Source organism: Sceloporus occidentalis, unplaced genomic scaffold (genome assembly GCF_023333645.1).
Source record: "Sceloporus occidentalis isolate IW3139 unplaced genomic scaffold, rSceOcc1.0.p SCAF_98, whole genome shotgun sequence".
Taxonomy (NCBI): Eukaryota; Metazoa; Chordata; class Lepidosauria; order Squamata; family Phrynosomatidae; genus Sceloporus; species Sceloporus occidentalis.
Genome location: NW_028317078.1, coordinates 1,745,870 through 1,769,604, shown reverse-complemented (window position 1 = coordinate 1,769,604; position 23,735 = coordinate 1,745,870).

The window sequence follows — 23,735 nt, the reverse complement described above, 5'->3', positions numbered from 1 at the left end:
CTACTGTCTCTTACACTCTGCTACTATCTCTTACGCTCTGTTACTGTCTCTTACACTCTACTACACTCTCATACACTCTGTTACTGTATCTTACACTCTGTTACTGTCTCTTACACTCTGTTACTGTCTCTTACACTCTGCTATTGTCTCTTACACTCTGCTACTGTCTATAACACTGTCTTACACTCTGTTACTGTCTATTACACTCTGCTACTGTCTCTTTCACTCTCTTACACTATGTTACACTCTCTTACACTCTGTTACTGTCTCTTACACTCCGTTACTGTCTCTTACACTCTCCTACACTCTGTTACTGTCTCTTACACTCTGTTACACTCTCTTACTGTCTCTTACACTCTGTTACACTCTCTTACACGCTGTTACACTCTCTTACACTCTGTTACTGTCTCTTACACTCTTACACTCTGCTACTGTCTCTTACACTCTGCTACTGTCTCTTACACTCTGCTACTCTCTCTTTCACTTTGCTTCTGTCTCTTACACACTGCTACTGTCTCTTACGCTGTGTTACTGTCTCTTACACTCTACTACACTCTCGTATACTCTGTTACTGTCTCTTACACTCTGCTACTGTCTCTTACACTCTATTACACTCTGTTACTGTCTATTACACTCTGCTACTGTCTCTTACACTCTCTTACACTATGTTACACTCTCTAACACTCTGCTGCTGTCTCTTACACTCTGTTACTGTCTCTTACACTCCGTTACTGTCTCTTACACTCTCCTACACTCTGTTACTGTCTCTTACACTCTGTTACACTCTCTTACTGTCTCTTACACTCTGTTACACTCTCTTACACGCTGTTACACTCTCTTACACTCTGTTACTGTCTCTTACACTCTTACACTCTGCTACTGTCTCTTACACTCTGCTACTGTCTCTTACACTCTGCTACTCTCTCTTTCACTTTGCTTCTGTCTCTTACACACTGCTACTGTCTCTTACGCTGTGTTACTGTCTCTTACACTCTACTACACTCTCGTATACTCTGTTACTGTCTCTTACACTCTGTTACTGTCTCGTACACTCTGTTACTGTCTCGTACACTCTGTTACTGTCTCGTACACTCTGTTACTGTCTCTTACACTCTGTTACACTCTCTTACACTCTGTTACTGTCTCTTACACTCTTACACTCTGCTGCTGTCTCTTACACTCTGTTACTGTCTCTTACACTCTGTTACTGTATATTACACTCTGCTACTGTCTCTTACACTCTGCTATTGTCTCTTGCACTCTGCTACTGTCTATAACACTCTCTTACACTCTGTTACTGTCTATTACACTCTGCTATTGTCTCTTACACTCTCTTACACTCTGTTACACTCTGCTACAGTCTATTACACTCTGCTACTGTCTCTTACACTCTGCTATTGTCTCTTACACTCTGCTACTGTCTCTTACACTCTGCTACAGTCTATTACACTCTGTTACTGTCTATTACACTCTGCTACTATCTCTTTCACTCTCTTACACTATGTTACACACTCTTACACTCTGCTGCTGTCTCTTACACTCTGTTACTGTCTCTTACACTCTGTTACTGTCTCTTACACTCTCTTACACTCTGTTACACTCTCTTACATGCTGTTACACTCTCTTACACTCTGTTACTGTCTATTACACTCTCTTACACTCTGCTACTGTCTCTTACTCACTGCTACTGTCTCTTACACTCTGCTACTCTCTCTTTCACTCTGCTTCTGTCTCTTACACTCTGCTACTGTCTCTTACGCTCTGTTACTGTCTCTTACACTCTGTTACACTCTCTTACACTCTGCTGCTGTCTCTTACACTCTGTTACTGTCTCTTACACTCTGTTACTGTCTCTTACACTCTCTTACACTCTCCTACACTCTGCTACTGTCTCTTACACCCTCTTACACTCTGTTACTGTCTCTTACACTCTGTTACTGTCTCTTAAACTCTGCTACTGTCTATAACACTCTCTTACACTCTGTTAATGTCTATTACACTCTGCTACTGTCTCTTACACTCTCTTACACTGTTACACTCTGCTACAGTCTATTACACTCTGCTACTGTCTCTTACACTCTGCTATTGTCTCTTACACTCTGCTACTGTCTATAACACTCTCTTACACTCTGTTACTGTCTATTACACTCTGCTACTGTCTCTTACACTCTCTTACACTCTGCTGCTGTCTATTACACTCTGCTACTGTCTCTTACACTCTGCTATTGTCTCTTACACTCTGCTACTGTCTATAACACTCTCTTACACTCTGTTACTGTCTATTACACTCTGCTACAGTCTCTTACACTCTCTTACACTATGTTACACTCTGCTCCAGTCTATTACACTCTGCTATTGTCTCTTACACTCTGCTACTGTCTATAACACTCTCTTACACTCTGTTACTGTCTATTACACTCTGCGACTGTCTCTTCAACTCTCTTACACTCTTCTGCTGTCTCTTACACTCTGTTACTGTCTCTTACACTATGTTACACTCTCTTACACTCTGTAACTGTCTCTTACACTCTCTTACACTCTGTTACTGTCTCCTATACTCTGTTACTGTCTCCTATACTCTGTTACACTCTCTTACACTCTGCTGCTGTCTCTTACACTCTGTTACTGTCTCTTACACTCTGTTACTGTCTCTTACACTCTCCTACACTCTTCTACTGTCTCTTACACCCCCTTACACTCTGTTACTGTCTCTTACACTCCCTTACACTCTGTTACACTCTCTTACATGCTGTTACACTCTCTTACACGCTGTTACACCCTCTTACACACTGTTACTGTCTCTTACACTCTCTTACACTCTGCTACTATCTCTTACACTCTGTTACTGTCTATTACACTCTGCTACTGTCTCTTACACTCTACTACTGTCTCTTTCACTCTGCTACTGTCTCTTACACTCTGCTACTATCTCTTACGCTCTGTTACTGTCTCTTACACTCTACTACACTCTCATACACTCTGTTACTGTATCTTACACTCTGTTACTGTCTCTTACACTCTGTTACTGTCTCTTACACTCTGCTATTGTCTCTTACACTCTGCTACTGTCTATAACACTGTCTTACACTCTGTTACTGTCTATTACACTCTGCTACTGTCTCTTTCACTCTCTTACACTATGTTACACTCTCTTACACTCTGTTACTGTCTCTTACACTCTGTTACTGTCTCTTACACTCTCCTACACTCTGTTACTGTCTCCTACACTCTCTTACACTCTGTTACACTCTCTTACACACTGTTACACTCTATTACACTCTGTTAATTTCTCTTACACTCTCTTACACTCTGCTACTGTCTCTTACACTCTGCTACTATCTCTTACGCTCTGTTACTGTCTCTTACACTCTACTACACTCTCATACACTCTGTTACTGTATCTTACACTCTGTTACTGTCTCTTACACTCTGTTACTGTCTCTTACACTCTGCTATTGTCTCTTACACTCTGCTACTGTCTATAACACTGTCTTACACTCTGTTACTGTCTATTACACTCTGCTACTGTCTCTTTCACTCTCTTACACTATGTTACACTCTCTTACACTCTGTTACTGTCTCTTACACTCCGTTACTGTCTCTTACACTCTCCTACACTCTGTTACTGTCTCTTACACTCTGTTACACTCTCTTACTGTCTCTTACACTCTGTTACACTCTCTTACACGCTGTTACACTCTCTTACACTCTGTTACTGTCTCTTACACTCTTACACTCTGCTACTGTCTCTTACACTCTGCTACTGTCTCTTACACTCTGCTACTCTCTCTTTCACTTTGCTTCTGTCTCTTACACACTGCTACTGTCTCTTACGCTGTGTTACTGTCTCTTACACTCTACTACACTCTCGTATACTCTGTTACTGTCTCTTACACTCTGTTACTGTCTCGTACACTCTGTTACTGTCTCGTACACTCTGTTACTGTCTCGTACACTCTGTTACTGTCTCTTACACTCTGTTACACTCTCTTACACTCTGTTACTGTCTCTTACACTCTTACACTCTGCTGCTGTCTCTTACACTCTGTTACTGTCTCTTACACTCTGTTACTGTATATTACACTCTGCTACTGTCTCTTACACTCTGCTATTGTCTCTTGCACTCTGCTACTGTCTATAACACTCTCTTACACTCTGTTACTGTCTATTACACTCTGCTATTGTCTCTTACACTCTCTTACACTCTGTTACACTCTGCTACAGTCTATTACACTCTGCTACTGTCTCTTACACTCTGCTATTGTCCCTTACACTCTGCTACTGTCTATAACACTCTCTTACACTCTCTTACACTCTGCTACTGTCTCTTACACTCTGTTACTGTCTCTTACACTCTCCTACACTATGTTACTGTCTCTTACACTCTCTTACACTCTGTTACACTCTCTTACACTCTGTAACTGTCTCTTACACTCTCTTACACTCTGCTACTGTCTATAACACTCTCTTACACTCTGTTACTGTCTATTACACTCTGCTACTGTCTCTTACACTCTCTTACACTATGTTACACTCTGCTACAGTCTATTACACTCTGCTACTGTCTCTTACACTCTGCTATTGTCTCTTACACTCTGCTATTGTCTATAACACTCTCTTACACTCTGTTACTGTCTATTACACTCTGCTACTGTCTCTTACACTCTCTTACACTCTGCTGCTGTCTATTACACTCTGCTACTGTCTCTTACACTCTGCTATTGTCTCTTACACTCTGCTACTGTCTATAACACTCTCTTACACTCTGTTACTGTCTATTACACTCTGCTACAGTCTCTTACACTGTCTTACACTATGTTACACTCTGCTCCAGTCTATTACACTCTGCTATTGTCTCTTACACTCTGCTACTGTCTATAACACTCTCTTACACTCTGTTACTGTCTATTACACTCTGCGACTGTCTCTTCAACTCTCTTACACTCTTCTGCTGTCTCTTACACTCTGTTACTGTCTCTTACACTATGTTACACTCTCTTACACTCTGTAACTGTCTCTTACACTCTCTTACACTCTGTTACTGTCTCCTATACTCTGTTACTGTCTCCTATACTCTGTTACTGTCTCCTATACTCTGTTACACTCTCTTACACTCTGCTGCTGTCTCTTACACTCTGTTACTGTCTCTTACACTCTCTTACACTCTCTTACACTCTCTTACACTCTCCTACTGTCTCTTACACCCTCTTACACTCTGTTACTGTCTCTTACACTCTGTTACTGTCTCTTAAACTCTGCTACTGTCTATAACACTCTCGTACACTCTGTTACTGTCTATTACACTCTGCTACTGTCTCTTACACTCTCTTACACTATGTTACACTCTGCTACAGTCTATTACACTCTGCTACTGTCTCTTACACTCTGCTATTGTCTCTTACACTCTGCTACTGTCTCTTACACTCTGCTACTGTCTATAACACTCTCTTACACTCTGTTAATGTCTATTACACTCTGCTACTGTCTCTTACACTCTCTTACACTGTTACACTCTGCTACAGTCTATTACACTCTGCTACTGTCTCTTACACTCTGCTATTGTCTCTTACACTCTGCTACTGTCTATAACACTCTCTTACACTCTCTTACACTCTGCTACTGTCTCTTACACTCTGTTACTGTCTCTTACACTCTCCTACACTATGTAACTGTCTCTTACACTCTCTTACACTCTGCTACTGTCTATAACACTCTCTTACACTCTGTTACTGTCTATTACACTCTGCTACTGTCTCTTACACTCTCTTACACTATGTTATACTCTGCTACAGTCTATTACACTCTGCTACTGTCTCTTACACTCTGCTATTGTCTCTTACACTCTGCTACTGTCTATAACACTCTCTTACACTCTGTTACTGTCTATTACACTCTGCTACTGTCTCTTACACTCTCTTACACTCTGCTGCTGTCTATTACACTCTGCTACTGTCTCTTACACTCTGCTATTGTCTCTTACACTCTGCTACTGTCTATAACACTCTCTTACACTCTGTTACTGTCTATTACACTCTGCTACAGTCTCTTACACTGTCTTACACTATGTTACACTCTGCTCCAGTCTATTACACTCTGCTATTGTCTCTTACACTCTGCTACTGTCTATAACACTCTCTTACACTCTGTTAATGTCTATTACACTCTGCGACTGTCTCTTCAACTCTCTTACACTCTTCTGCTGTCTCTTACACTCTGTTACTGTCTCTTACACTATGTTACACTCTCTTACACTCTGTAACTGTCTCTTACACTCTCTTACACTCTGTTACTGTCTCCTATACTCTGTTACTGTCTCCTATACTCTGTTACTGTCTCCTATACTCTGTTACACTCTCATACACTCTGCTGCTGTCTCTTACACTCTGTTACTGTCTCTTACACTCTCTTACACTCTCTTACACTCTCTTACACTCTCTTACACTCTCTTACACTCTCCTACTGTCTCTTACACCCTCTTACACTCTGTTACTGTCTCTTACACTCTGTTACTGTCTCTTAAACTCTGCTACTGTCTATAACACTCTCGTACACTCTGTTACTGTCTATTACACTCTGCTACTGTCTCTTACACTCTCTTACACTATGTTACACTCTGCTACAGTCTATTACACTCTGCTACTGTCTCTTACACTCTGCTATTGTCTCTTACACTCTGCTACTGTCTCTTACACTCTGTTACTGTCTATAACACTCTCTTACACTCTGTTACTGTCTATTACACTCTGCTACTGTCTCTTACACTCTCTTACACTGTTACACTCTGCTATAGTCTATTACACTCTGCTACTGTCTCTTACACTCTGCTATTGTCTCTTACACTCTCTTACACTCTGCTACTGTCTCTTACACCCTCTTACACTCTGTTACTGTCTCTTACACTCTCTTACACTCTGTTACACTCTCTTACACGCTGTTACACTCTCTTACACGCTGTTACACCCTCTTACACACTGTTACTGTCTCTTACACTCTCCTACACTCTGCTACTGTCTCTTACACTCTGTTACTGTTTCTTACACTCTGCTACTGTCTCTAACACTCTGCTACTGTCTCTTTCACTCTGCTACTGTCTCTTACACTCTGCTACTATCTCTTACGCTCTGTTACTGTGTCTTACACTGTACTACACTGTCATACACTCTGTTACTGTATCTTACACTATGTTACTGTATCTTACACTATGTTACTGTCTCGTACACTCTGTTACTGTCTCTTACACTCTGTTACTGTCTCCTATACTCTGTTACTGTCTCTTACACCCTGTTACACTCTCTTACACTCTGCTACTGTCTCTTACACTCTACTACACTCTCGTATACTCTGTTACTGTCTATTACACTCTCTTACACTCTGCTGCTGTCTCTTACACTCTGTTACTGTCTCTTACACTCTGTTACTGTCTCTTACACTCCTATCTCTTACACTCTACTACACTCTACTACTGTCTCTTTCACTCTGCTACTGTCTCTTTCACTCTGTTACTGTCTCTTACACTCTGTTACTGTCTCTTACACTCTGCTACTGTCTATAACACTCTCTTACACTATGTTACACTCTGCTACTGTCTCTTACACTCTGCTATTGTCTCTTACACTCTGCTACTGTCTCTTACACTCTATTACACTCTGTTACTGTCTATTACACTCTGCTACTGTCTCTTACACTCTCTTACACTATGTTACACTCTCTTACACTCTGCTGCTGTCTCTTACACTCTGTTACTGTCTCTTACACTCTGTTACTGTCTCTTACACTCTCCTACACTCTGTTACTGTCTCTTACACTCTCTTACACTCTCTTACTGTCTCTTACACTCTGTTACACTCTCTTACACGCTGTTACACTCTCTTACACTCTGTTACTGTCTCTTACACTCTCTTACACTCTGCTACTGTCTCTTACACTCTGCTACTGTCTATTACACTCTGCTACTCTCTCTTTCACTTTGCTTCTGCCTCTTACACACTGCTACTGTCTCTTACGCTCTGTTACTGTCTCTTACACTCTACTACACTCTCGTATACTCTGTTACTGTCTCTTACACTCTGTTACTGTCTCTTACACTCTCTTACACTCTCTTACACTCTCTTACACTCTCTTACACTCTCCTACTGTCTCTTACACCCTCTTACACTCTGTTACTGTCTCTTACACTCTGTTACTGTCTCTTAAACTCTGCTACTGTCTATAACACTCTCGTACACTCTGTTACTGTCTATTACACTCTGCTACTGTCTCTTACACTCTCTTACACTATGTTACACTCTGCTACAGTCTATTACACTCTGCTACTGTCTCTTACACTCTGCTATTGTCTCTTACACTCTGCTACTGTCTCTTACACTCTGTTACTGTCTATAACACTCTCTTACACTCTGTTACTTTCTATTACACTCTGCTACTGTCTCTTACACTCTCTTACACTGTTACACTCTGCTATAGTCTATTACACTCTGCTACTGTCTCTTACACTCTGCTATTGTCTCTTACACTCTCTTACACTCTGCTACTGTCTCTTACACCCTCTTACACTCTGTTACTGTCTCTTACACTCTCTTACACTCTGTTACACTCTCTTACACGCTGTTACACTCTCTTACACGCTGTTACACCCTCTTACACACTGTTACTGTCTCTTACACTCTCCTACACTCTGCTACTGTCTCTTACACTCTGTTACTGTTTCTTACACTCTGCTACTGTCTCTAACACTCTGCTACTGTCTCTTTCACTCTGCTACTGTCTCTTACACTCTGCTACTATCTCTTACGCTCTGTTACTGTGTCTTACACTGTACTACACTGTCATACACTCTGTTACTGTATCTTACACTATGTTACTGTATCTTACACTATGTTACTGTCTCGTACACTCTGTTACTGTCTCTTACACTCTGTTACTGTCTCCTATACTCTGTTACTGTCTCTTACACCCTGTTACACTCTCTTACACTCTGCTACTGTCTCTTACACTCTACTACACTCTCGTATACTCTGTTACTGTCTCTTACACTCTGTTACTGTCTCTTACACTCTGTTACACTCTCTTAAACTCTGTTACTGTCTCTTACACTCTCTTACACTCTGCTGCTGTCTCTTACACTCTGTTACTGTCTCTTACACTCTGTTACTGTCTATTACACTCTCTTACACTCTCCTACACTCTCCTACACTCTTCTACTGTCTCTTACACCCCCTTACACTCTGTTACTGTCTCTTACACTCCCTTACACTCTGTTACACTCTCTTACATGCTGTTACACTCTCTTACACGCTGTTACACCCTCTTACACACTGTTACTGTCTCTTACACTCTCTTACACTCTGCTACTATCTATTACACTCTGTTACTGTCTCTTACACTCTGCTACTGTCTCTTACACTCTACTACTGTCTCTTTCACTCTGCTACTATCTCTTACGCTCTGTTACTGTCTCTTACACTCTACTACACTCTCATACACTCTGTTACTGTATCTTACACTCTGTTACTGTCTCTTACACTCTGTTACTGTCTCTTACACTCTGCTATTGTCTCTTACACTCTGCTACTGTCTATAACACTGTCTTACACTCTGTTACTGTCTATTACACTCTGCTACTGTCTCTTTCACTCTCTTACACTATGTTACACTCTCTTACACTCTGCTGCTGTCTCTTACACTCTGTTACTGTCTCTTACACTCTGTTACTGTCTCTTACACTCTCCTACACTCTGTTACTGTCTCCTACACTCTCTTACACTCTGTTACACTCTCTTACACGGTGTTACACTCTATTACACTCTGTTAATTTCTCTTACACTCTCTTACACTCTGCTACTGTCTCTTACACTCTGCTACTCTCTCTTTCACTCTGTTTCTGTCTCTTACACTCTGCTTCTGTCTCTTATGCTCTGTTACTGTCTCTTATGCTCTGTTACTGTCTCTTACACTCTACTACACTCTCATACACTCTGTTACTGTCTCTTAAACTCTGTTACACTCTCTTACACTCTGTTACTGTCTCTTACACTCTGCTGCTGTCTCTTACACTCTGTTACTGTCTCTTACACTCTCTTACACTCTCCTACACTCTGCTACTGTCTCTTACACCCTCTTACACTCTTACTGTCTCTTACACTCTGTTACTGTCTCTTAAACTCTGCTACTGTCTATAACACTCTCTTACACTCTATTACTGTCTATTACACTCTGCTACTGTCTCTTACACTCTCTTACACTATTTTACACTCTGCTACAGTCTATTACACTCTGCTACTGTCTCTTACACTCTGCTATTGTCCCTTACACTCTGCTACTGTCTATAACACTCTCTTACACTCTCTTACTGTCTCTTACACTCTGTTACTGTCTCTTACACTCTCCTACACTATGTTACTGTCTCTTACACTCTCTTACACTCTGTTACACTCTCTTACACTCTGTAACTGTCTCTTACACTCTCTTACACTCTGCTACTGTCTATAACACTCTCTTACACTCTGTTACTGTCTATCACACTCTGCTACTGTCTATTACACTCTCTTACACTATGTTACACTCTGCTACAGTCTATTACACTCTGCTACTGTCTCTTACACTCTGCTATTGTCTCTTACACTCTGCTACTGTCTATAACACTCTCTTACACTCTGTTACTATCTATTACACTCTGCTACTGTCTCTTACACTCTCTTACACTCTGCTGCTGTCTATTACACTCTGCTACTGTCTCTTACACTCTGCTATTGTCTATAACACTCTGCTACTGTCTATAACACTCTCTTACACTCTGTTACTGTCTATTACACTCTGCTACTGTCTCTTACACTCTCTTACACTCTGCTGCTGTCTCTTACACTCTGTTACTGTCTCTTACACTCTGTTACACTCTCTTACACTCTGTTACACTCTCTTACACTCTGTAACTGTCTCTTACACTCTCTTACACTCTGTTACTGTCTCCTATACTCTGTTACACTTTCTTACACTCCACTACTGTCTCATATACTCTTTTACTGTCTCTTACACAGGTTTACGAGGTCTACGCGAAGAGATCCCCAAAGACGTTCACAGTATACTGAGATCATTCAGGACTATGTGATCCTAGAGGACGGTATATGCCATGTGACACTCTCTTACACTCTACTACACTCTACTACTGTCTCTTTCACTCTGCTACTGTCTCTTACACTCTGTTACTGTCTTTTACACTCTGTTACTGTCTCTTACACTCTGCTACTGTATCTTACACTCTGCTATTGTCTCTTACACTCTGTTACTGTCTATTACACTCTGCTACTGTCTCTTACACTCTCTTACACTATGTTACACTCTCTTACACTCTGCTGCTGACTCTTACACTCTGTTACTGTCTCTGACACTCTCCTACACTCTGTTACTGTCTATTACACTCTGCTACTGTCTCTTTCACTCTCTTACACTATGTTACACTCTCTTACACTCTGCTGCTGTCTCTTACACTCTGTTACTGTCTCTGACACTCTCCTACACTCTGTTACTGTCTATTACACTCTGCTACTGTCTCTTTCACTCTCTTACACTATGTTACACTCTCTTACACTCTGCTGCTGTCTCTTACACTCTGTTACTGTCTCTTACACTCTGTTACTGTCTCTTACACTCTACTACACTCTGTTACTGTCTCTTACACTCTCTTACACTCTGTTACACTCTCTTACATGCTGTTACACTCTCTTACACTCTGTTACTGTCTCTTACACTCTCTTACACTCTGCTACTGTCTCTTACACTCTGCTACTCTCTCTTTCACTCTGCTTCTGTCTCTTACACTCTGCTACTGTCTCTTACGCTCTGTTACTGTCTCTTTCACTCTGTTACACTCTCTTACACTCTGCTGCTGTCTCTTACACTCTGTTACTGTCTCTTACACTCTTACTGTCTCTTACACTCTCTTACACTCTCCTACACTCTGCTACTGTATCTTACACCCTCTTACACTCTGTTACTGTCTCTTACACTCTGTTACTGTCTCTTACACTCTCCTACACTATGTTACTGTCTCTTACACTCTCTTACACTCTGTTACACTCTCTTACACTCTGTAACTGTCTCTTACACTCTCTTACACTCTGCTACTGTCTATAACACTCTCTTACACTCTGTTACTGTCTATTACACTCTGCTACTGTCTCTTACACTCTCTTACACTATGTTACACTCTGCTACTGTCTCTTACACTCTGCTATTGTCTCTTACACTCTGCTACTGTCTATAACACTCTCTTACACTCTGTTACTGTCTATTACACTCTGCTACTGTCTCTTACACTCTCTTACACTCTGCTGCTGTCTATTACACTCTGCTACTGTCTCTTACACTCTGCTATTGTCTATAACACTCTGCTACTGTCTATAACACTCTCTTACACTCTGTTACTGTCTATTACACTCTGCTACTGTCTCTTACACTCTCTTACACTCTGCTGCTGTCTCTTACACTCTGTTACTGTCTCTTACACTCTGTTACACTCTCTTACACTCTCTTACACTCTGTAACTGTCTCTTACACTCTCTTACACTCTTTTACTGTCTCTTACACAGGTTTACGAGGTCTACGCGAAGAGATCCCCAAAGACGTTCACAGTATACTGAGATCATTCAGGACTATGTGATCCTAGAGGACGGTATATGCCATGTGACACTCTCTTACACTCTACTACACTCTACTACTGTCTCTTTCACTCTGCTACTGTCTCTTACACTCTGTTACTGTCTTTTACACTCTGTTACTGTCTCTTACACTCTGCTACTGTATCTTACACTCTGCTATTGTCTCTTACACTCTGCTACTGTCTATAACACTCTCTTACACTCTGTTACTGTCTATTACACTCTGCTACTGTCTCTTACACTCTCTTACACTATGTTACACTCTCTTACACTCTGCTGCTGACTCTTACACTCTGTTACTGTCTCTGACACTCTCCTACACTCTGTTACTGTCTATTACACTCTGCTACTGTCTCTTTCACTCTCTTACACTATGTTACACTCTCTTACACTCTGCTGCTGTCTCTTACACCCTGTTACTGTCTCTTACACTCTGTTACTGTCTCTTACACTCTGTTACTGTCTCTTACACTCTCATACACTCTGTTACTGTCTCTTACACTCTCTTACACTCTGTTACACTCTCTTACACGCTGTTACACTCTCCTACACTCTGTTACTGTCTATTACACTCTGCTACTGTCTCTTTCACTCTCTTACACTATGTTACACTCTCTTACACTCTGCTGCTGTCTCTTACACTCTGTTACTGTCTCTTACACTCTGTTACTGTCTCTTAAACTCTGCTACTGTCTATAACACTCTCGTACACTCTGTTACTGTCTATTACACTCTGCTACTGTCTCTTACACTCTCTTACACTATGTTACACTCTGCTACAGTCTATTACACTCTGCTACTGTCTCTTACACTCTGCTATTGTCTCTTACACTCTGCTACTGTCTCTTACACTCTGCTACTGTCTATAACACTCTCTTACACTCTGTTAATGTCTATTACACTCTGCTACTGTCTCTTACACTCTCTTACACTGTTACACTCTGCTACAGTCTATTACACTCTGCTACTGTCTCTTACACTCTGCTATTGTCTCTTACACTCTGCTACTGTCTATAACACTCTCTTACACTCTCTTACACTCTGCTACTGTCTCTTACACTCTGTTACTGTCTCTTACACTCTCCTACACTATGTTACTGTCTCTTACACTCTCTTACACTCTGTTACACTCTCTTACACGCTGTAACTGTCTCTTACACTCTCTTACACTCTGCTACTGTCTATAACACTCTCTTACACTCTGTTACTGTCTATTACACTCTGCTACTGTCTCTTACACTCTCTTACACTATGTTACACTCTGCTACAGTCTATTACACTCTGCTACTGTCTCTTACACTCTGCTATTGTCTCTTACACTCTGCTACTGTCTATAACACTCTCTTACACTCTGTTACTGTCTATTACACTCTGCTACTGTCTCTTACACTCTCTTACACTCTGCTGCTGTCTATTACACTCTGCTACTGTCTCTTACACTCTGCTATTGTCTCTTACACTCTGCTACTGTCTATAACACTCTCTTACACTCTGTTACTGTCTATTACACTCTGCTACAGTCTCTTACACTGTCTTACACTATGTTACACTCTGCTCCAGTCTATTACACTCTGCTATTGTCTCTTACACTCTGCTACTGTCTATAACACTCTCTTACACTCTGTTAATGTCTATTACACTCTGCGACTGTCTCTTCAACTCTCTTACACTCTTCTGCTGTCTCTTACACTCTGTTACTGTCTCTTACACTATGTTACACTCTCTTACACTCTGTAACTGTCTCTTACACTATCTTACACTCTGTTACTGTCTCCTATACTCTGTTACTGTCTCCTATACTCTGTTACTGTCTCCTATACTCTGTTACACTCTCATACACTCTGCTGCTGTCTCTTACACTCTGTTACTGTCTCTTACACTCTCTTACACTCTCTTACACTCTCTTACACTCTCTTACACTCTCCTACTGTCTCTTACACCCTCTTACACTCTGTTACTGTCTCTTACACTCTGTTACTGTCTCTTAAACTCTGCTACTGTCTATAACACTCTCGTACACTCTGTTACTGTCTATTACACTCTGCTACTGTCTCTTACACTCTCTTACACTATGTTACACTCTGCTACAGTCTATTACACTCTGCTACTGTCTCTTACACTCTGCTATTGTCTCTTACACTCTGCTACTGTCTCTTACACTCTGTTACTGTCTATAACACTCTCTTACACTCTGTTACTGTCTATTACACTCTGCTACTGTCTCTTACACTCTCTTACACTGTTACACTCTGCTATAGTCTATTACACTCTGCTACTGTCTCTTACACTCTGCTATTGTCTCTTACACTCTCTTACACTCTGCTACTGTCTCTTACACCCTCTTACACTCTGTTACTGTCTCTTACACTCTCTTACACTCTGTTACACTCTCTTACACGCTGTTACACTCTCTTACACGCTGTTACACCCTCTTACACACTGTTACTGTCTCTTACACTCTCCTACACTCTGCTACTGTCTCTTACACTCTGTTACTGTTTCTTACACTCTGCTACTGTCTCTAACACTCTGCTACTGTCTCTTTCACTCTGCTACTGTCTCTTACACTCTGCTACTATCTCTTACGCTCTGTTACTGTGTCTTACACTGTACTACACTGTCATACACTCTGTTACTGTATCTTACACTATGTTACTGTATCTTACACTATGTTACTGTCTCGTACACTCTGTTACTGTCTCTTACACTCTGTTACTGTCTCCTATACTCTGTTACTGTCTCTTACACCCTGTTACACTCTCTTACACTCTGCTACTGTCTCTTACACTCTACTACACTCTCGTATACTCTGTTACTGTCTATTACACTCTCTTACACTCTGCTGCTGTCTCTTACACTCTGTTACTGTCTCTTACACTCTGTTACTGTCTCTTACACTCCTATCTCTTACACTCTACTACACTCTACTACTGTCTCTTTCACTCTGCTACTGTCTCTTTCACTCTGTTACTGTCTCTTACACTCTGTTACTGTCTCTTACACTCTGCTACTGTCTATAACACTCTCTTACACTATGTTACACTCTGCTACTGTCTCTTACACTCTGCTATTGTCTCTTACACTCTGCTACTGTCTCTTACACTCTATTACACTCTGTTACTGTCTATTACACTCTGCTACTGTCTCTTACACTCTCTTACACTATGTTACACTCTCTTACACTCTGCTGCTGTCTCTTACACTCTGTTACTGTCTCTTACACTCTGTTACTGTCTCTTACACTCTCCTACACTCTGTTACTGTCTCTTACACTCTCTTACACTCTCTTACTGTCTCTTACACTCTGTTACACTCTCTTACACGCTGTTACACTCTCTTACACTCTGTTACTGTCTCTTACACTCTCTTACACTCTGCTACTGTCTCTTACACTCTGCTACTGTCTATTACACTCTGCTACTCTCTCTTTCACTTTGCTTCTGCCTCTTACACACTGCTACTGTCTCTTACGCTCTGTTACTGTCTCTTACACTCTACTACACTCTCGTATACTCTGTTACTGTCTCTTACACTCTGTTACTGTCTCTTACACTCTGTTACACTCTCTTAAACTCTGTTACTGTCTCTTACACTCTCTTACACTCTGCTGCTGTCTCTTACACTCTGTTACTGTCTCTTACACTCTGTTACTGTCTATTACACTCTCTTACACTCTCCTACACTCTCCTACACTCTTCTACTGTCTCTTACACCCCCTTACACTCTGTTACTGTCTCTTACACTCCCTTACACTCTGTTACACTCTCTTACATGCTGTTACACTCTCTTACACGCTGTTACACCCTCTTACACACTGTTACTGTCTCTTACACTCTCTTACACTCTGCTACTATCTCTTACACTCTGTTACTGTCTCTTACACTCTGCTACTGTCTCTTACACTCTACTACTGTCTCTTTCACTCTGCTACTATCTCTTACGCTCTGTTACTGTCTCTTACACTCTACTACACTCTCATACACTCTGTTACTGTATCTTACACTCTGTTACTGTCTCTTACACTCTGTTACTGTCTCTTACACTCTGCTATTGTCTCTTACACTCTGCTACTGTCTATAACACTGTCTTACACTCTGTTACTGTCTATTACACTCTGCTACTGTCTCTTTCACTCTCTTACACTATGTTACACTCTCTTACACTCTGCTGCTGTCTCTTACACTCTGTTACTGTCTCTTACACTCTGTTACTGTCTCTTACACTCTCCTACACTCTGTTACTGTCTCCTACACTCTCTTACACTCTGTTACACTCTCTTACACGGTGTTACACTCTATTACACTCTGTTAATTTCTCTTACACTCTCTTACACTCTGCTACTGTCTCTTACACTCTGCTACTCTCTCTTTCACTCTGTTTCTGTCTCTTACACTCTGCTTCTGTCTCTTATGCTCTGTTACTGTCTCTTATGCTCTGTTACTGTCTCTTACACTCTACTACACTCTCATACACTCTGTTACTGTCTCTTAAACTCTGTTACACTCTCTTACACTCTGTTACTGTCTCTTACACTCTGCTGCTGTCTCTTACACTCTGTTACTGTCTCTTACACTCTCTTACACTCTCCTACACTCTGCTACTGTCTCTTACACCCTCTTACACTCTTACTGTCTCTTACACTCTGTTACTGTCTCTTAAACTCTGCTACTGTCTATAACACTCTCTTACACTCTATTACTGTCTATTACACTCTGCTACTGTCTCTTACACTCTCTTACACTATTTTACACTCTGCTACAGTCTATTACACTCTGCTACTGTCTCTTACACTCTGCTATTGTCCCTTACACTCTGCTACTGTCTATAACACTCTCTTACACTCTCTTACTGTCTCTTACACTCTGTTACTGTCTCTTACACTCTCCTACACTATGTTACTGTCTCTTACACTCTCTTACACTCTGTTACACTCTCTTACACTCTGTAACTGTCTCTTACACTCTCTTACACTCTGCTACTGTCTATAACACTCTCTTACACTCTGTTACTGTCTATTACACTCTGCTACTGTCTATTACACTCTCTTACACTATGTTACACTCTGCTACAGTCTATTACACTCTGCTACTGTCTCTTACACTCTGCTATTGTCTCTTACACTCTGCTACTGTCTATAACACTCTCTTACACTCTGTTACTATCTATTACACTCTGCTACTGTCTCTTACACTCTCTTACACTCTGCTGCTGTCTATTACACTCTGCTACTGTCTCTTACACTCTGCTATTGTCTATAACACTCTGCTACTGTCTATAACACTCTCTTACACTCTGTTACTGTCTATTACACTCTGCTACTGTCTCTTACACTCTCTTACACTCTGCTGCTGTCTCTTACACTCTGTTACTGTCTCTTACACTCTGTTACACTCTCTTACACTCTGTTACACTCTCTTACACTCTGTAACTGTCTCTTACACTCTCTTACACTCTGTTACTGTCTCCTATACTCTGTTACACTTTCTTACACTCCACTACTGTCTCATATACTCTTTTACTGTCTCTTACACAGGTTTACGAGGTCTACGCGAAGAGATCCCCAAAGACGTTCACAGTATACTGAGATCATTCAGGACTATGTGATCCTAGAGGACGGTATATGCCATGTGACACTCTCTTACACTCTACTACACTCTACTACTGTCTCTTTCACTCTGCTACTGTCTCTTACACTCTGTTACTGTCTTTTACACTCTGTTACTGTCTCTTACACTCTGCTACTGTATCTTACACTCTGCTATTGTCTCTTACACTCTGCTACTGTCTATAACACTCTCTTACACTCTGTTACTGTCTATTACACTCTGCTACTGTCTCTTACACTCTCTTACACTATGTTACACTCTCTTACACTCTGCTGCTGACTCTTACACTCTGTTACTGTCTCTGACACTCTCCTACACTCTGTTACTGTCTATTACACTCTGCTACTGTCTCTTTCACTCTCTTACACTATGTTACACTCTCTTACACTCTGCTGCTGTCTCTTACACTCTGTTACTGTCTCTTACACTCTGTTACTGTCTCTTACACTCTACTACACTCTGTTACTGTCTCTTACACTCTCTTACATGCTGTTACACTCTCTTACACTCTGTTACTGTCTCTTACACTCTCTTACACTCTGCTACTGTCTCTTACACTCTGCTACTGTCTCTTACACTCTGCTACTCTCTCTTTCACTCTGCTACTCTCTCTTTCACTCTGCTTCTGTCTCTTACACTCTGCTACTGTCTCTTACGCTCTGTTACTGTCTCTTACACTCTGTTACACTCTCTTACACTCTGCTGCTGTCTCTTACACTCTGTTACTGTCTCTTACACTCTTACTGTCTCTTACACTCTCTTACACTCTCCTACACTCTGCTACTGTCTCTTACACCCTCTTACACTCTGTTACTGTCTCTTACACTCTGTTACTGTCTCTTACACTCTCCTACACTATGTTACTGTCTCTTACACTCTCTTACACTCTGTTACACTCTTTTACACTCTGTAACTGTCTCTTACACTCTCTTACACTCTGCTACTGTCTATAACACTCTCTTACACTCTGTTACTGTCTATTACACTCTGCTACAGTCTATTACACTCTGCTACTGTCTCTTACACTCTGCTATTGTCTCTTACACTCTGATACTGTCTATAACACTCTCTTACACTCTGTTACTGTCTATTACACTCTGCTACTGTCTCTTACACTCTCTTACACTCTGCTGCTGTCTATTACACTCTGCTACTGTCTCTTACACTCTGCTATTGTCTATAACACTCTGCTACTGTCTATAACACTCTCTTACACTCTGTTACTGTCTATTACACTCCGCTACTGTCTCTTACACTCTCTTACACTCTGTTACACTCTGTTACAGTATATTACACTCTGCTACTGTCTCTTACACTCTGCTATTGTCTCTTGCACTCTGCTACTGTCTATAACACTCTCTTACACTCTGTTACTGTCTATTACACTCTGCTATTGTCTCTTACACTCTCTTACACTCTGTTACACTCTGCTACAGTCTATTACACTCTGCTACTGTCTCTTACACTCTGCTACTGTCTCTTACACTCTATTACACTCTGTTACTGTCTATTACACTCTGCTACTGTCTCTTACACTCTCTTACACTATGTTACACTCTCTAACACTCTGCTGCTGTCTCTTACACTCTGTTACTGTCTCTTACACTCCGTTACTGTCTCTTACACTCTCCTACACTCTGTTACTGTCTCTTACACTCTGTTACACTCTCTTACTGTCTCTTACACTCTGTTACACTCTCTTACACGCTGTTACACTCTCTTACACTCTGTTACTGTCTCTTACACTCTTACACTCTGCTACTGTCTCTTACACTCTGCTACTGTCTCTTACACTCTGCTACTCTCTCTTTCACTTTGCTTCTGTCTCTTACACACTGCTACTGTCTCTTACGCTGTGTTACTGTCTCTTACACTCTACTACACTCTCGTATACTCTGTTACTGTCTCTTACACTCTGTTACTGTCTCGTACACTCTGTTACTGTCTCGTACACTCTGTTACTGTCTCGTACACTCTGTTACTGTCTCTTACACTCTGTTACACTCTCTTACACTCTGTTACTGTCTCTTACACTCTTACACTCTGCTGCTGTCTCTTACACTCTGTTACTGTCTCTTACACTCTGTTACTGTATATTACACTCTGCTACTGTCTCTTACACTCTGCTATTGTCTCTTGCACTCTGCTACTGTCTATAACACTCTCTTACACTCTGTTACTGTCTATTACACTCTGCTATTGTCTCTTACACTCTCTTACACTCTGTTACACTCTGCTACAGTCTATTACACTCTGCTACTGTCTCTTACACTCTGCTATTGTCTCTTACACTCTGCTACTGTCTCTTACACTCTATTACACTCTGTTACTGTCTATTACACTCTGCTACTATCTCTTTCACTCTCTTACACTATGTTACACACTCTTACACTCTGCTGCTGTCTCTTACACTCTGTTACTGTCTCTTACACTCTGTTACTGTCTCTTACACTCTCTTACACTCTGTTACACTCTCTTACATGCTGTTACACTCTCTTACACTCTGTTACTGTCTATTACACTCTCTTACACTCTGCTACTGTCTCTTACTCACTGCTACTGTCTCTTACACTCTGCTACTCTCTCTTTCACTCTGCTTCTGTCTCTTACACTCTGCTACTGTCTCTTACGCTCTGTTACTGTCTCTTACACTCTGTTACACTCTCTTACACTCTGCTGCTGTCTCTTACACTCTGTTACTGTCTCTTACACTCTGTTACTGTCTCTTACACTCTCTTACACTCTCCTACACTCTGCTACTGTCTCTTACACCCTCTTACACTCTGTTACTGTCTCTTACACTCTGTTACTGTCTCTTAAACTCTGCTACTGTCTATAACACTCTCTTACACTCTGTTAATGTCTATTACACTCTGCTACTGTCTCTTACACTCTCTTACACTGTTACACTCTGCTACAGTCTATTACACTCTGCTACTGTCTCTTACACTCTGCTATTGTCTCTTACACTCTGCTACTGTCTATAACACTCTCTTACACTCTGTTACTGTCTATTACACTCTGCTACTGTCTCTTACACTCTCTTACACTCTGCTGCTGTCTATTACACTCTGCTACTGTCTCTTACACTCTGCTATTGTCTCTTACACTCTGCTACTGTCTATAACACTCTCTTACACTCTGTTACTGTCTATTACACTCTGCTACAGTCTCTTACACTCTCTTACACTATGTTACACTCTGCTCCAGTCTATTACACTCTGCTATTGTCTCTTACACTCTGCTACTGTCTATAACACTCTCTTACACTCTGTTACTGTCTATTACACTCTGCGACTGTCTCTTCAACTCTCTTACACTCTTCTGCTGTCTCTTACACTCTGTTACTGTCTCTTACACTATGTTACACTCTCTTACACTCTGTAACTGTCTCTTACACTCTCTTACACTCTGTTACTGTCTCCTATACTCTGTTACTGTCTCCTATACTCTGTTACACTCTCTTACACTCTGCTGCTGTCTCTTACACTCTGTTACTGTCTCTTACACTCTGTTACTGTCTCTTACACTCTCCTACACTCTTCTACTGTCTCTTACACCCCCTTACACTCTGTTACTGTCTCTTACACTCCCTTACACTCTGTTACACTCTCTTACATGCTGTTACACTCTCTTACACGCTGTTACACCCTCTTACACACTGTTACTGTCTCTTACACTCTCTTACACTCTGCTACTATCTCTTACACTCTGTTACTGTCTCTTACACTCTGCTACTGTCTCTTACACTCTACTACTGTCTCTTTCACTCTGCTACTGTCTCTTACACTCTGCTACTATCTCTTACGCTCTGTTACTGTCTCTTACACTCTACTACACTCTCATACACTCTGTTACTGTATCTTACACTCTGTTACTGTCTCTTACACTCTGTTACTGTCTCTTACACTCTGCTATTGTCTCTTACACTCTGCTACTGTCTATAACACTGTCTTACACTCTGTTATGTCTATTACACTCTGCTAATGTCTCTTTCACTCTCTTACACTATGTTACACTCTCTTACACTCTGTTACTGTCTCTTACACTCTGTTACTGTCTCTTACACTCTCCTACACTCTGTTACTGTCTCCTACACTCTCTTACACTCTGTTACACTCTCTTACACACTGTTACACTCTATTACACTCTGTTAATTTCTCTTACACTCTCTTACACTCTGCTACTGTCTCTTACACTCTGCTACTATCTCTTACGCTCTGTTACTGTCTCTTACACTCTACTACACTCTCATACACTCTGTTACTGTATCTTACACTCTGTTACTGTCTCTTACACTCTGTTACTGTCTCTTACACTCTGCTATTGTCTCTTACACTCTGCTACTGTCTATAACACTGTCTTACACTCTGTTACTGTCTATTACACTCTGCTACTGTCTCTTTCACTCTCTTACACTATGTTACACTCTCTTACACTCTGTTACTGTCTCTTACACTCCGTTACTGTCTCTTACACTCTCCTACACTCTGTTACTGTCTCTTACACTCTGTTACACTCTCTTACTGTCTCTTACACTCTGTTACACTCTCTTACACGCTGTTACACTCTCTTACACTCTGTTACTGTCTCTTACACTCTTACACTCTGCTACTGTCTCTTACACTCTGCTACTGTCTCTTACACTCTGCTACTCTCTCTTTCACTTTGCTTCTGTCTCTTACACACTGCTACTGTCTCTTACGCTGTGTTACTGTCTCTTACACTCTACTACACTCTCGTATACTCTGTTACTGTCTCTTACACTCTGTTACTGTCTCGTACACTCTGTTACTGTCTCGTACACTCTGTTACTGTCTCGTACACTCTGTTACTGTCTCTTACACTCTGTTACACTCTCTTACACTCTGTTACTGTCTCTTACACTCTTACACTCTGCTGCTGTCTCTTACACTCTGTTACTGTCTCTTACACTCTGTTACTGTATATTACACTCTGCTACTGTCTCTTACACTCTGCTATTGTCTCTTGCACTCTGCTACTGTCTATAACACTCTCTTACACTCTGTTACTGTCTATTACACTCTGCTATTGTCTCTTACACTCTCTTACACTCTGTTACACTCTGCTACAGTCTATTACACTCTGCTACTGTCTCTTACACTCTGCTATTGTCCCTTACAATCTGCTACTGTCTATAACACTCTCTTACACTCTCTTACACTCTGCTACTGTCTCTTACACTCTGTTACTGTCTCTTACACTCTCCTACACTATGTTACTGTCTCTTACACTCTCTTACACTCTGTTACACTCTCTTACACTCTGTAACTGTCTCTTACACTCTCTTACACTCTGCTACTGTCTATAACACTCTCTTACACTCTGTTACTGTCTATTACACTCTGCTACTGTCTCTTACACTCTCTTACACTATGTTACACTCTGCTACAGTCTATTACACTCTGCTACTGTCTCTTACACTCTGCTATTGTCTCTTACACTCTGCTATTGT